We start from the raw sequence: 15555 nt of genomic DNA, 5'->3' as shown, positions 1-15555 counted from the left end.
TCTTCCCATAGACAGCCACTGAGTTGCTGTGCTACTACCAAACAAAACCCTGAGCATTGTCAGCAAACTGAGTACAAATTCTGAAAGGAAAGAAAAGCCAGGATGATGCAGAAGAGCCCCCATGAAGCACAAAGGACTCACTTACCTGAATTTCTATCTCTCAGCAGAAGCCAAAGGCACCATCACGGTCTCTGGGACATCATTCCAACTAATTCTTTAACAGAAGTGGAGGGAATTAGACTTGAGGGGGTGGGTAAAATGCTGAAATATCAAGTTGCCCTCATGAAAGAGACATGCCATTTTATTTCTGAGATAGGCAATTTAGAGAAGATGGTATTTCTTCTTAGAATTCAAACTTAGTACCAAAGCTATTTATTTGCCTCTCTGTAGCAGTTTGTCAATGAAGAAAGAGAAAAACAAATTAGGATGAATGCTGTACTGTGATGGCTAATTTTGACTATGAACCCGATTAAATTAAAATGCACCTGGGACATTACAGAGACATCAAAAAATGCAATTGAATTTGTTAAAATAGATAGAATATGTTTTTATGTGATGTTTTATTAGAATAGTAATTTTTGTAAAGTTCTCCAAAGTATGCCTGCCATTGTAGTTGCTGGAGTGCAGGACACCAAGCCCAAGATTCCTGGTCACCAGGGACATACTCTCCCTGCCCATAGGAAAACACCATGGCTTCATAAATCTTTATTAGAGCACTAGTCGAGAAGAGTTGACAGAAACAGCTCTTTTCCTGCTATTGGAGGAAAGATCGAAGATCACAAAAGTCTTGTGGCTTATAGAGAGGGAGCTGATGGAAGATGGAGGGCAGAAAAAAAATAGGGTCTGTGCAGGGAGAGACAGAGGCTGCAAACTGGGGAGACAGCCTGGGAGTCACTTTGAAGGGATCTCCTAAAAGTGCCATTTGTTGGAATCCAGGAGGAAGTGAAGGCAGCTTTGGCACACATGGCTGATGTGCTAAATTAACTGTTAACACAAATAATCAAAGTAGAAGACCCATTTGGGGGCTGGCGCCAGTGCAGGGGAGAGAGTAGCTGAGTAGCTGCAGGTGGAGGCTGGAGGACTGTGCCAGCCTGGGAGTCAGCCACTGGGCCCCCTGGGGGCCTTGTGGTGAGAGGCGGTGGAAGCAGTGAAGAGACCTAGATCTAAAACAAAGAGGGCAGAGTTCGGACTTATGCCTGTGACCCAGGACTGGGGAAACCTAGTTGGTAGGATCAGAGGATGGGAGCAGATTAGGAATCTAAAACAGAGGGAGGAGGGGGGCCTGTGGTGAGCTAGCACACTGAGGTTTCTCTTTCTGCAGTCACCAGAATGAGGTGCACACTTGCTGAAGCTCTAAAAGCCAAGAAGTTGTAAATGATAGAGGAACACTACTATTAAAGAGGTCTATGGAATAACTGTGGACGGGAAAAGATGTCAAAGTTTGCAGTTGGAAGCCATGGCAGTGCCAAACAGTCAAGCCCCAGGTATCTGTAACTGGGGTTCCCAGTTCTCCTGAGAACACTTTGCCGGGAAAATAGCAGAAGAAAACCTATAGTAACTTTGTTTCCTGTGTAAAGGCACCTTCTTTCCAGCAATCAACAGTCTGTGATACTTTCTGGCACTGCTCCTCAGCCTTGCTCTGAAGGGGTGTGTTCAGTTTTCAGAGGATTTGAATGGTTGCACTTAGAACTGGCTGGCCTAGGAGAATACTGTCACTCAGACTTGGGAAGGAGTCCAGATGTCCGATAAAGCTAGATGGACATTGGCTGCCACTCTCCACAAAGCAAAACGAAATATAGCTCCTTTTTTCTTTTTATTTATTTATTTATTCTTTTTATTGGTTATTTTATTTATTTACATTTCAAATATTATCCCCCTTCCCAGTTTCCCCTCCACAAGACCCCTATCCCATCCTCAGCCCCCAACCCCTGCCTCTATGAGGGTGCTCCCCCACCCACCAACCCACTCCTGCCTCAGTGGCCTAGTGTTCCCCTATCCTGGGTCATCAGGGTTCCATAGGACCAAGGGACTCCCGTCTCAGTGATGCCAGATAAGGCAATCCCCTGCTACATATCCAGCTAGGGCCATAGGTACCTCCTGTGTACTCTTTGGTTGGTGGTTTATTCCCTGGGAGCTTTGGAGTCTGGTTGATTGATATTGCTGTTCTTCCTATGAGGTTGCAAACCCCTTTGGCTCCTACAGTCCTTGCCCTAACTTCCCTATTGGGGTCCCTATGCTCACTCCAATGTTTGTTTGGCTGTGTAAGCCATGTCTGTATTGGTCTAGCTCTGGCAGAGCCTCTCAAGGGACAGCTATACTGGGCTCCTAGTCAGTAAGCACTTCTTGGTATCAGCAATAGTGTCTGGGTTTGGTGTCATCAGATGGGATTGATCTCTAGATGGGGCAGTCTCTGTATGGCCTTTGAAAACTTGCTTTTGGGGAAAAATATCTATTTATCTATTTATTTAGTGCTTTGTTTGTTCAGTGTGTGTGTGTGTGTGTGTGTGTGTGTGTGTGTGTGTGTGTGTGTGTGTGTGTGTGTGTGTCTGCATGCATGTTTTTATGTGTATGAGTGCTCAGAAAGGTCAGAAAAGGGTGTCAGGTTTCCTGGAACTGGAGTTACAGTAGGTTGCCAACTGCTTTTGTGGGTGCTGAATCTTCTGCAAAAGCATCAAGTGATCTTTTATTGAGCCATTTTTCCAGACCCAAGAGGCCTGTTTTGTCACCTCTATGGCCCAGTCTATAAAAAAGAAGATTTGGTTGCAGACTTTGGTAGGCTCTTGTTAGCATGTTAACTGTATGACTGTGCTGGTATAATGTACAAATACAGACATATGGACATAGTTGGAGGAATCAGTGGACTTGTGATTGGCCTCTGGTAACTAGCTTGCATGTTATAGAAGACTACTGTCTACCTAGGTTTGGTCACCATAATCACTCTATGCACAGTAATGGCAGAGGAAGCACCATGACCTCTCAGAGCCTACTAAGGGCTAAACTTCCCTTTCTAGACAGGAAAACACTGAGACCTGAGAACTTGCATGCCTGACACAGTTCAAGCTCTGCTACTGCAGGCCTATGAAACTGCCCTTTGTCGCCTGTGACACATGCTCTGGTGCAGACTGCCTTAGATCAGACCAGAAGTTTCTCTTCCAAGTGTCATGTACAATAATCTTATAACTCAAAAAGTTATGGATTCAATTCTCTCTTGTTTAAAAAAATAAACAACAAAGAAAATTATTTGGATTGGCCTGGTTTAACTCTGAAGACGAGTATGAGAACTTTTGTTGGAAAGGGGCCAAAATAATGAGAATTAACCTTCAGTTTGTGTTGCTGATTGGTTCTGGATAAGTACAACTTGACAGTCCTCTTCAGATCTTCAGGCTCCTATGTGTTACCATAGCTGTGTCCCAAGCCCATGGAAATTCTCTACATCCATGTTAGAGAACTAAGTTCACATTTTGCTTCACATTTTGGTGAATAAAGGTTATATTCTCCAAAGACCCACTTCTGAGAGTCCCAGTGTCTGTAAACCAGTGAGTAGTTCTAACTCCAGGTAAGTTCTCTTGGACCAATCCCCCAGTTACGTGTGCTAGAAAGCCACAGCGCTTTCCAAGAGTGGCTCCCAGGCAACTCAGGAGTACGTTGGCCTAGAGAGGGCAACCCAAGCCCTGAATCCAGAAAGATCCATGGTTATACCTGCTCTACAGAAAATTCTATGCATCCTCACCCACAAGTTACCATAACCTTTAGAGAAACACAATTCCTATGCAATGGCTACCTCCTGTACTTAACTCCACTGACCACTCGTAGTCATACTGTAAGACCCAAGAGTGTTCTTGTAAGTTTCACCTGCCCAAGGACCAAGTAACCTCCTGGAATGCTGGCAATCATAGTTCTTAGAAAAGAACAAAGCTACCTGGAAAAGTATAGCAGTTCAATGGTTTTGTCCTTAAATACCCCTGCGACAGGTGAATCAGAGACATTCTGCTGGGAATTCCAGGGAGTGGACCTGACCGAAGACTATCTTGGTCAATATTTAATTAAACCTTGCTTCAAATCTGGTTCAAAGTTGTGAAACTATTTTTTCTCTTGTGAATCTCAGGATTAGCCATGTCATCATTATTCCTTTATCATCTCCACAGTGCCCTGGTGTCTCCATAGCATTAAAAGCAGAAATCTGTGATCATTGAGGTCTTCTACTCCAGCAGGTAGGCACTCTGAGGAAAGACCACACACTGTTGCCGTCTGAAAGCAACCAAATGGGCAAGGTTCAGTACAGCAATTGTAAGGGTCTTTCTGAGCAAACCCATAAGACAAGTAGCATGCTCTTAAACAAGATAATTATCAAAAGTGCCTTGTACTGATTTCAAAATACCAATGTGTATTTGTAGGCAAGGTCCAAGATAAAACATAGCAATTAAAGTAGTGTTTATCTACAATGCATGAGGTCCTGGGTTCAGTCCATAATCACACAAAATAAGTAAATAAGTAAGACAGAGATATATTTTAACATAATAAAATTAATACTAAATTGCTTGCAAGTAAGATATAGATCTTACATGCTCTCATTCCCTGTGAAAACACTGGATCCCTCAAGAGTGAGTAATAGCTTAGAAAAAATAAAGGAAGAGGAAATACAGTTACAAAATCTTATATGTTGATTAGTGTTATCACTTATTAAAGCAGCCACATAAAAATCTACAAAAACTTCTCTTTACCTAGTACCTACAGGGAAAAATATAGCTCCAAAGAGCTTGGTTCCTTGCCAAATACCCCCCAAATGGCCACTGTTGCCATAGGACAAACTTCATCAGCAGAACATTTCCTCTGCAGGTTATTTCTACTCCAGTGAAAAGTTTATGGTCAGCTACATTTGACACCTCATATGAAATTCCAGAGACACAGAAACTATAGGAATTTAAGATGAAAGGATTGTTTCCCTTTAGAGTCATATTCAGGAGATCATTGTGAATATTCTTTAAGTTAGACAAAGAGAAGTAGAAGATGGTCAAGAAACACATGTGCTGAGTGCCTTTCACTTATTTTGAACCCACTGCCTTATACATGTGATCTATCAACAAAACTCCCTTAATTCTTGTGATAAAAGTGGTTTTGTTGATATTTATATTTCAATCATGTGAATTATGTACTTGCAATATTGAACAAAACACAGAAATCTTACTTTTAAAGGTTTTGTCCAATATAAAAATGTTCTAACATGACATAATAATATAGCTGAAACTACAGGCGTAGCTCAACGGCATACCATGGGAGAGGCCCTGAAATCCATCTGACACTAGCACCATTTAAAAAATATAATCAAACAATAACACACAGGCACAAGAGGTTTCCAAGTTTGTGATGGCGTGCAGAACAATTAAACACACTTCAAATTCTTACCCTCTAGGTAAGTTCTAAGTGCTGCTTGTTTTGTTCCAAATGTGCCTAAAAGTTCTCCCCAGAGCATGCAAGCTAAACCCCAATGTCAAGTTTTCACAGGACAGCAAGCTTTCAGGACCTGGTTGTTCAACTAAAAGCAAAATTTTTTAAAAAGTGTGTGCAGTTGTAAGAAAGAGCTGTGAGATGTCCTCTCCTGTGGCCTGCTGCCAGCTTGTCTCCAGGCTAAAAGAAGACTGAGGAGTGAATAGCCCTGCTGGGGATCCTCATTTTGTCTAGAAATGGGCCGTGTTCCTCTGCATTCTCCCTCCAGAAGCTGAAAGTATTGTACATTCACAGGCCCAAGAACAATAACACCCAAGTGAGATAATGTGGGAAGATAAACACGATTTAAAAACTAAGGCACTTGGACACCAAACTTTTGCAAATGAAAAGCAAGTTACTTTTTATCATATCTCCACTATCTATCTGTTTAATGCCCAATGTCAGCGCAATCAATGGAGCTGCTTTTAGCAGGAAGGCACACAGAGCACTCCAGTGAAAATCGGCAGATGTTTTTGGCCCCTGCTGGAAAAACAAATGATGACTTATGGGCTCTTCTAACACTGAAATCACCCAAGGCTCCAAAAGAGCTCAGAGAAGTAATTTACTTGAAATTAACATAACTTGTATCAATGTTGCCTTTTTCTGTACACAACTGGATTCTGAACTTCGGTATCAGACTTACGTTTCAGCTTTATTACCCTGGTTTTCACAACATCAAGCTCATTCCTCTTCATCCTTTGCTAAATTAAAGGAAAACAAGGTCAAAGTGTTAGAATATTGTGCATTTGGGACAAACAGATTTTCTCTACCTTTCCCTGGGTATCTAGCAAATGTAAAACACTGGTAATGTGCTAAAATTATTGTCAATGTTTTTTCAGTTTATATTGTGAACAGTTTTTCTTTTTTTTCAATTTTTTTTATTAACTTGAGTATTTCTTATTTACATTTCGAGTGTTATTCCCTTTCCCAGTTTACGGGCCAACATCCCCCTAACCCCTCTCCCTCCCCTTCTTTATGGGTGTTCCCCTCCCCATCCTCCCCCCATTGCCGCCCTCCCCCCAACAATCACGTGAACAGTTTTTCTGATGATCATTTTTCTGGATAATTACAGACACTGGAATAAGTTGATTATGTAATTACCAGCTATTCATAAAGATTTCAACAGACCTGGATACTTAAGACACATGTTTGAAACAATTTGTACCAGATATTTAGTGATTATTAACCCTATGAATCATTTCACCTCAGACTAGAGTATAATACAGGGCCATAATTGGTCCCAAGTACAAGTCCTAATGACTACAAAATACTAAAAGGCAAGGCTGTGACTGGTTGATAAAAGCAGCTATGATTGATTCAAACACCACTTTTCAAGTTATGTAAGCAGACAGGCCTGGCTCTAGAGTCAACTGCAACATTCTCCTGTGCTTTGTGACATCAGAAACAGTGAACACTTCTCCAAGGTTTGTTCAGTAGTGTGGGCTGAGATGGAACAAAAGCTGGCAGAAGGGGAAAGTTTGAAAGTTTGACTTTGTGCTCACTATGGAGGGAAGGCCATTAATAAGACCAAAACATAGAGCTAGTCTTCACTAGGGAAGTTTCCTTCTCTATGGTAGTATCATCTAGAAATCCTTAGCTGCTGGCAACTGACCACTGTAACCTGACACCATAGCTGCACCATGATACAACCCTTAGACTAAGACCACACTGTCTTTATTTGTATGGCCCTCTGTTGTAGTAGATATTTAATCTCAAATTGGGTGTTTCTACTCTGCCTTTGATCATTCAGTTCCCAATTAAAAAATAGATAACCTTTATATTTATTATAAGTCATTAATGCAGTAAGCATTAATGAGATTTCATGACTTACCTACTCCATGAAGACTTCTCCTCTCTCACTTTCTTCCTTCTCTGCTCTTGGTCTCTCTCCAGACCCCAACCATGGGAACCCAAGCTCTGCCTATCTGAAATCTTCCCAGCCATAGGCTGTAAGCATCTTTATTCACCAGTCAAGGATAACTCGAGAGGCAAGGTTACATAGCATCACTTGTGTCTATGTGCAGATTCTCTTGTCCTTGGCAGCAACCAGGCCTTGAAGGTCAGTATTTAGCATTACAGTACATAGCAAAAAAACAAACTTTAACAGCCCTGATTTTCACAGCCTTTCAAAAAAGCATAACAGAGACAATAAAGCTGCAAATTATGTGCACAATAGTTCATGCTAACTTCCCCACCCTGTACACAGGCCTATCTGGACTGTTTGTCCTCACAAATGGCATGCATTACACACCAGAAAACTTCGAAAGAACTTAAGGTTTTGTAAATTTGATACAAATCTAGACATGTCATGAAAGAGGGAATGTCTGTTGAGAAGTTACCTCCATGAGATTGGCCTGTGGACATGTCTGTGAGGGAGGTATTGATTCTACTCTCTTCAAAGTAGACCTCACTTCAGTCAGTCCCCTAGTCTGGTCACCATCCTCCTGCTCTCCCTCACACAGTCACCCTGCCATTGTTCAAGCCTGCAAGCAGACTACATTGCCACCATTCTATTTGGGCACTCACAACTGGGCAAACAGATGTTTAATACCATCTACTCGAGGATCTGAGGCAGGAAGAGTTCAAGCTAGCATGGGCAACTTGGAGAGATGCTGCTTCCAGATAGAGGTTAAAAAAGAATTGAGATGGCTCATTTTTGTAGTGTTTGCCAAGTGGCTTCAATTTAAACAAAACCAAAAATACTTGCAGATGTCTAGAAACTCATGATGTATTCCCAGGAACTGGCACCTAAGCCTGGAATCCCTAAGAACCTTCAGTTACTCATGATCTGGGCCCCAGCCCCAGAGTAGCAAGCAATAGAAGGCCTACAACTCTCCACTTCATTGCTGAAGAAATGACCTTTTAGAATTCTCAGGCCCACCTATCCGCAGTGCATGTAGTTGATTTGAAGCAACCAGCAAGGCTGATACTAGGCCCAGACCTTCCTGTTGATTCTGCCTGAATGTCATCCCCAAATGTTATTGGAAAGTGGCAGACTTTTAATTATTGACAAACACCACTAACAACTGAAATGTTCAATAGCCAGAGTAGGAAGAAAAGTAGAAGAGAGCAAGGAGCTAACACAACCCTGTTAAGGAGCCAAAAAGGGGAGAGTTTCCAAGTCCTATCAGGTCTACAGGGCCAAAGCTCAAGATGATCCCAGCTGAGCTGTAACTGACCCTTCCTTCAGCTTTCAGGGAAACTACAAGAAAGTCTGCCCAGGATTATCATGCTAGAAAGCACTACTTGCCACAACTTCTGCTTGCTGACTGCCATTACTCACTGTTGGAACACCAAACGAAATGAAACCTGCCAGAGTTGAGGATTCCTGCAGCTTGCCTACTTAGAATTTCCTTTCTTCCTTCCTTCCTTCCTTTCTTCCTTCCTTCCTTCCTTTCTTTCTTAATGCCCACTCTTCTGGGATAATCTTTTTATTCTTTTCTTTTATTGGATTTTTTAATTAACATTTCAAATGTTATCCCCTTTCCCCGTTCCTCTCCAGAAACCCACTATCCTATCCTCCCTCCTCCTGCTTCTTTGAGAGTTCTTCTCCAACCACCCACCCACTCCCTCCTGCCTCCCGGCCCTGACATTCCTCTATACTGGGGCATCTAGCCTTGACAGGACCAAGGGCCTCTCCTCCATTGATGACCGACAAGACATCCTCTGCTACACATGCTGCTGAAGCCATAGATCCATTCCTGTGTATTTTTGGATGGTGGTTTAACCCCTGGGAGCTCTGGGGAGTCTGATGGGCAATTTCTATCCAGGTAGAGAAACATATCATATTGAGAAACATATTATCAAAGCTTTCAATTTGTTATAGATTTAGTACCCCAAGATAACCAAACAGGAACACAGCACATTTAAAATTTTCATTAAAAAAATCTCTATGCAAATTCAAAATTTTTATGTACAAATAAAGTAAGCAGATGTTCCTCTTTGTTGGTGAGCTCCTCAACTGCTTTTGTACATCTCCTGACATTGAATTTCTATAGTGCCATCCTATATGCACCCACTGTTAGAAAAGACAACACGGCACCCAAATCCCGTGGGAGGGAGAGCTAAACCTTCAGAGAGGCAGACAAGCCTGGGAAACCAGAAGAGACTGCTCCCTGCACACACATCTCGGACGCCAGAGGAAAAAGCCAAAGACCATCTGGAACCCTGGTGCACTGAAGCTCCCGGAAGGGGCGGCACAGGTCTTCCTGGTTGCTGCCGCTGCAGAGAGCCCCTGGGCAGCACCCCACGAGCGAACCTGAGCCTCGGGACCACAGGTAAGACCAAATTTTCTGCTGCAAGAAAGCTGCCTGGTGAACTCAAGACACAGGCCCACAGGAACAGCTGAAGACCTGTAGAGAGGAAAAACTACACGCCCGAAAGCAGAACACTCTGTCCCCATAACTGACTGAAAGAGAGGAAAACAGGTCTACAGCACTCCTGACACACAGGCTTATAGGACAGTCTAGCCACTGTCAGAAATAGCAGAACAAAGTAACACTAGAGATAATCTGATGGCGAGAGGCAAGCGCAGGAACCCAAGCAACAGAAACCAAGACTACATGCCATCATCGGAGCCCAATTCTCCCACCAAAACAAACATGGAATATTCAAACACACCAGAAAAGCAAGATCTAGTTTCAAAATCATATTTGATCATGATGCTGGAGGATTTCGAGAAAGACATGAACACACTTAGGGAAACACAGGAAAACATTAATAAACAAGTAGAAGCCTACAGAGAGGAATCGCAAAAATCCCTGAAAGAATTCCAGGAAAACACAATCAAACAGTTGAAGGAATTAAAAATGGAAATAGAAGCAATCAAGAAAGAACACATGGAAACAACCCTGGATATAGAAAACCAAAAGAAGAGACAAGGAGCTGTAGATACAAGCTTCACCAACAGAATACAAGAGATGGAAGAGAGAATCTCAGGAGCAGAAGATTCCATAGAAATCATTGACTCAACTGTCAAAGATAATGTAAAGCGGAAAAAGCTACTGGTCCAAAACATACAGGAAATCCAGGACTCAATGAGAAGATCAAACCTAAGGATAATAGGTATAGAAGAGAGTGAAGACTCCCAGCTCAAAGGACCAGTAAATATCTTCAACAAAATCATAGAAGAAAACTTCCCTAACCTAAAAAAAGAGATACCCATAGACATACAAGAAGCCTACAGAACTCCAAATAGATTGGACCAGAAAAGAAACACCTCCCGTCACATAATTGTCAAAACACCAAACGCACAAAATAAAGAAAGAATATTAAAAGCAGTAAGGGAAAAAGGTCAAGTAACATATAAAGGGAGACCTATCAGAATCACACCAGACTTCTCGCCAGAAATTATGAAGACCAGAAGATCCTGGACTGATGTCATACAGACCCTAAGAGAACACAAATGCCAGCCCAGGTTACTGTATCCAGCAAAACTCTCAATTAACATTGATGGAGAAACCAAGATATTCCATGACAAAACCAAATTTACACAATATCTTTCTACAAATCCAGCACTACAAAGGATAATAAATGGTAAAGCCCAACATAAGGAGGCAAGCTATACCCTAGAAGAAGCAAGAAACTAATCGTCTTGGCAACAAAACAAAGAGAATGAAAGCACACAAACATAACCTCACATCCAAATATGAATATAAAGGGAAACAATAATCACTATTCCTTAATATCTCTCAATATCAATGGCCTCAACTCCCCAATAAAAAGACATAGATTAACAAACTGGATACGCAACGAGGACCCTGCATTCTGCTGCCTACAGGAAACACACCTCAGAGACAAAGACAGACACTACCTCAAAGTGAAAGGCTGGAAAACAACTTTCCAAGCAAATGGTCAGAAGAAGCAAGCTGGAGTAGCCATTCTAATATCAAATAAAATCAATTTCCAACTAAAAGTCATCAAAAAAGATAAGGAAGGACACTTCATATTCATCAAAGGAAAAATCCACCAAGACGAACTCTCAATCCTAAATATCTATGCCCCAAATACAAGGGCACCTACATACATAAAAGAAACCTTACTAAAGCTCAAAACACACATTGCACCTCACACAATAATAGTGGGAGATTTCAACACACCACTCTCATCAATGGACAGATCATGGAAACAGAAATTAAACAGTGATGTCGACAGACTAAGAGAAGTCATGAGCCAAATGGACTTAACAGATATTTATAGAACATTCTATCCTAAAGCAAAAGGATATACCTTCTTCTCAGCTCCTCATGGCACTTTCTCCAAAATTGACCATATAATTGGTCAAAATACGGGCCTCAACAGGTACAGAAAGATAGAAATAATCCCATGCGTGCTATCGGACCACCATGGCCTAAAACTGGTCTTCAATAACAATAAGGGAAGAATGCCCACATATACGTGGAAATTGAACAATGTTCTACTCAATGATAACCTGGTCAAGGAAGAAATAAAGAAAGAAATTAAAAACTTTTTAGAATTTAATGAAAAGGAAGATACAACATACTCAAACTTATGGGACACAATGAAAGCTGTGCTAAGAGGAAAACTCATAGCGCTGAGTGCCTGCAGAAAGAAACAGGAAAGAGCATATGTCAGCAGCTTGACAGCACACCTAAAAGCTCTAGAACAAAAAGAAGCAAATACACCCAGGAGGAGTAGAAGGCAGGAAATAATCAAACTCAGAGCTGAAATCAACCAAGTAGAAACAAAAAGGACCATAGAAAGAATCAACAGAACCAAAAGTTGGTTCTTTGAGAAAATCAACAAGATAGATAAACCCTTAGCCAGACTAACGAGAGGACACAGAGAGTGTGTCCAAATTAACAAAATCAGAAATGAAAAGGGAGACATAACTACAGATTCAGAGGAAATTCAAAAAATCATCAGATCTTACTATAAAAACCTATATTCAACAAAATTTGAAAATCTTCAGGAAATGGACAATTTCCTAGACAGATACCAGGTATCGAAGTTAAATCAGGAACAGAGAAACCAGTTAAACAACCCCATAACTCCTAAGGAAATAGAAGCAGTCATTAAAGGTCTCCCAACCAAAAAGAGCCCAGGTCCAGACGGGTTTAGTGCAGAATTCTATCAAACCTTCATAGAAGACCTCATACCAATATTATCCAAACTATTCCACAAAATTGAAACAGATGGAGCCCTACCGAATTCCTTCTACGAAGCCACAATTACTCTTATACCTAAACCACACAAAGACACAACAAAGAAAGAGAACTTCAGACCAATTTCCCTTATGAATATCGACGCAAAAATACTCAATAAAATTCTGGCAAACCGAATTCAAGAGCACATCAAAACAATCATCCACCATGATCAAGTAGGCTTCATCCCAGGCATGCAGGGATGGTTTAATATACGGAAAACCATCAACGTGATCCATTATATAAACAAACTGAAAGAACAGAACCACATGATCATTTCATTAGATGCTGAGAAAGCATTTGACAAAATTCAACACCCCTTCATGATAAAAGTCCTGGAAAGAATAGGAATTCAAGGCCCATACCTAAACATAGTAAAAGCCATATACAGCAAACCAGTTGCTAACATTAAACTAAATGGAGAGAAACTTGAAGCAATCCCACTAAAATCAGGGACTAGACAAGGCTGCCCACTCTCTCCCTACTTATTCAATATAGTTCTTGAAGTTCTAGCCAGAGCAATCAGACAACAAAAGGAGATCAAAGGGATACAGATCGGAAAAGAAGAGGTCAAAATATCACTATTTGCAGATGACATGATAGTATATTTAAGTGATCCCAAAAGTTCCACCAGAGAACTACTAAAGCTGATAAACAACTTCAGCAAAGTGGCTGGGTATAAAATTAACTCAAATAAATCAGTTGCCTTCCTCTATACAAAAGAGAAACAAGCCGAGAAAGAAATTAGGGAAACGACACCCTTCATAATAGACCCAAATAATATAAAGTACCTCGGTGTGACTTTAACCAAACAAGTAAAAGATCTGTACAATAAGAACTTCAAGACACTGAGGAAAGAAATTGAAGAAGACCTCAGAAGATGGAAAGATCTCCCATGCTCATGGATTGGCAGGATTAATATAGTAAAAATGGCCATTTTACCAAAAGCAATCTACAGATTCAATGCAATCCCCATCAAAATACCAATCCAATTCTTCAAAGAGTTAGACAGAACAATTTGCAAATTCATCTGGAATAACAAAAAACCCAGGATAGCTAAAGCTATCCTCAACAATAAAAGGACTTCAGGGGGAATCACTATCCCTGAACTCAAGCAGTATTACAGAGCAATAGTGATAAAAACTGCATGGTATTGGTACAGAGACAGACAGATAGACCAATGGAATAGAATTGAAGACCCAGAAATGAACCCACACACCTATGGTCACTTGATTTTTGATAAAGGAGCCAAAACCATCCAATGGAAAACAGATAGCATTTTCAGCAAATGGTGCTGGTTCAACTGGAGGGCAACATGTAGAAGAATGCAGATCGATCCATCCTTATCACCCTGTACAAAGCTTAAATCCAAGTGGATCAAGGACCTCCACATCAAACCAGACACACTCAAACTAATAGAAGAAAAACTAGGGAAGCATCTGGAACACATGGGTACTGGAAAAAATTTCCTGAACAAAACACCAATGGCTTATGCTCTAAGATCAAGAATCGACAAATGGGATCTCATAAAACTGCAAAGCTTCTGTAAGGCAAAGGACACTGTGGTTAGGACAAAACGGCAACCAACAGATTGGGAAAAGATCTTTACCAATCCTACAACACATAGAGGCCTTATATCCAAAATATACAAAGAACTCAAGAAGTTAGACCGCAGGGAAACAAATAACCCTATTAAAAAGTGGGGTTCAGAGCTAAACAAAGAATTCACAGCTGAGGAATGCCGAATGGCTGAGAAACACCTAAAGAAATGTTCAACATCTTTAGTCATAAGGGAAATGCAAATCAAAACAACCCTGAGATTTCACCTCACACCAGTGGGATTGGCTAAGATCAAAAACTCAGGTGACAGCAGATGCTGGCGAGGATGTGGAGAAAGAGGAACACTCCTCCATTGTTGGTGGGATTGCAGACTGGTAAAACCATTCTGGAAATCAGTCTGGAGGTTCCTCAGAAAATTGGACATTGAACTGCCTGAGGATCCAGCTATACCTCTCTTGGGCATATACCCAAAAGATGCCTCAACATATAAAAGAGACACGTGCTCCACTATGTTCATCGCAGCCTTATTTATAATAGCCAGAAAATGGAAAGAACCCAGATGCCCTTCAACAGAGGAATGGATACAGAAAATGTGGTACATCTACACAATGGAATATTACTCAGCTATCAAAAACAACGAGTTTATGAAATTCGTAGGCAAATGGTTGGAACTGGAAAATATCATCCTGAGTGAGCTAACCCAATCACAGAAAGACATACATGGTATGCACTCATTGATAAGTGGCTATTAGCCCAAATGCTTGAATTACCCTAGATCCCTAGAACAAACGAAACTCAAGACGGATGATCAAAATGTGAATGCTTCACTCCTTCTTTAAATGAGGAAAAAGAATACCCTTGGCAGGGAAGGGAGAGGCAAAGATTAAAACAGAGACTGAAGGAACACCCATTCAGAGCCTGCCCCACATGTGGCCCATACATATACAGCCACCCAATTAGACAAGATGGATGAAGCAAAGAAGTGCAGACTGACAGGAGCCGGATGTAGATCGCTCCTGAGAGACACAGCCAGAATACAGCAAATACAGAGGCAAATGCCAGCAGCAAACCACTGAACTGAGAATAGGTCCCCTATTGGAGGAATCAGAGAAAGAACTGGAAGAGCTTGAAGGGGCTCGAGACCCCAAAAGTACAACAATGCCAAGCAACCAGAGCTTCCAGGGACTAAGCCACTACCTAAAGACTATACTTGGACTGACCCTGGACTCTGACCCCATAGGTAGCAATGAATATCCTAGTAAGAGCACCAGTGGAAGGGGAAGCCCTGGGTCCTGCTAAGACTGAACCCCCAGTGAACTAGTCTATGGGGGGAGGGCGGCAATGGGGG

The 15555-nt window shown here is 41.4% G+C and overlaps 1 long non-coding RNA gene across 2 annotated transcripts; it reads right to left on the bottom strand.

Moving 5' to 3' along the window:
* Window positions 1–3997: 3997 nt before the first annotated feature.
* On the bottom strand, window positions 3998–8887 carry LOC102550875 (uncharacterized). 2 transcript variants are annotated; one of them, XR_005491506.2, is made up of 3 exons: window positions 6613–8887; window positions 6128–6185; window positions 3998–4248 (listed from the first exon to the last, which is right to left on the bottom strand). It is a non-coding gene; the product is annotated as an uncharacterized LOC102550875 (long non-coding RNA). The 2 variants fall into 2 exon arrangements; XR_358448.4 differs by having other exon boundaries at window positions 6586–8876.
* Between the last annotated feature and the right edge of the window lie 6668 nt (window positions 8888–15555).

Source organism: Rattus norvegicus, chromosome 11, assembly GCF_036323735.1.
Source record: "Rattus norvegicus strain BN/NHsdMcwi chromosome 11, GRCr8, whole genome shotgun sequence".
Taxonomy (NCBI): Eukaryota; Metazoa; Chordata; class Mammalia; order Rodentia; family Muridae; genus Rattus; species Rattus norvegicus.
The sequence above is the reverse complement of the archived record's forward strand: the minus strand, read 5'-3'. Positions and strand labels throughout refer to the sequence as shown.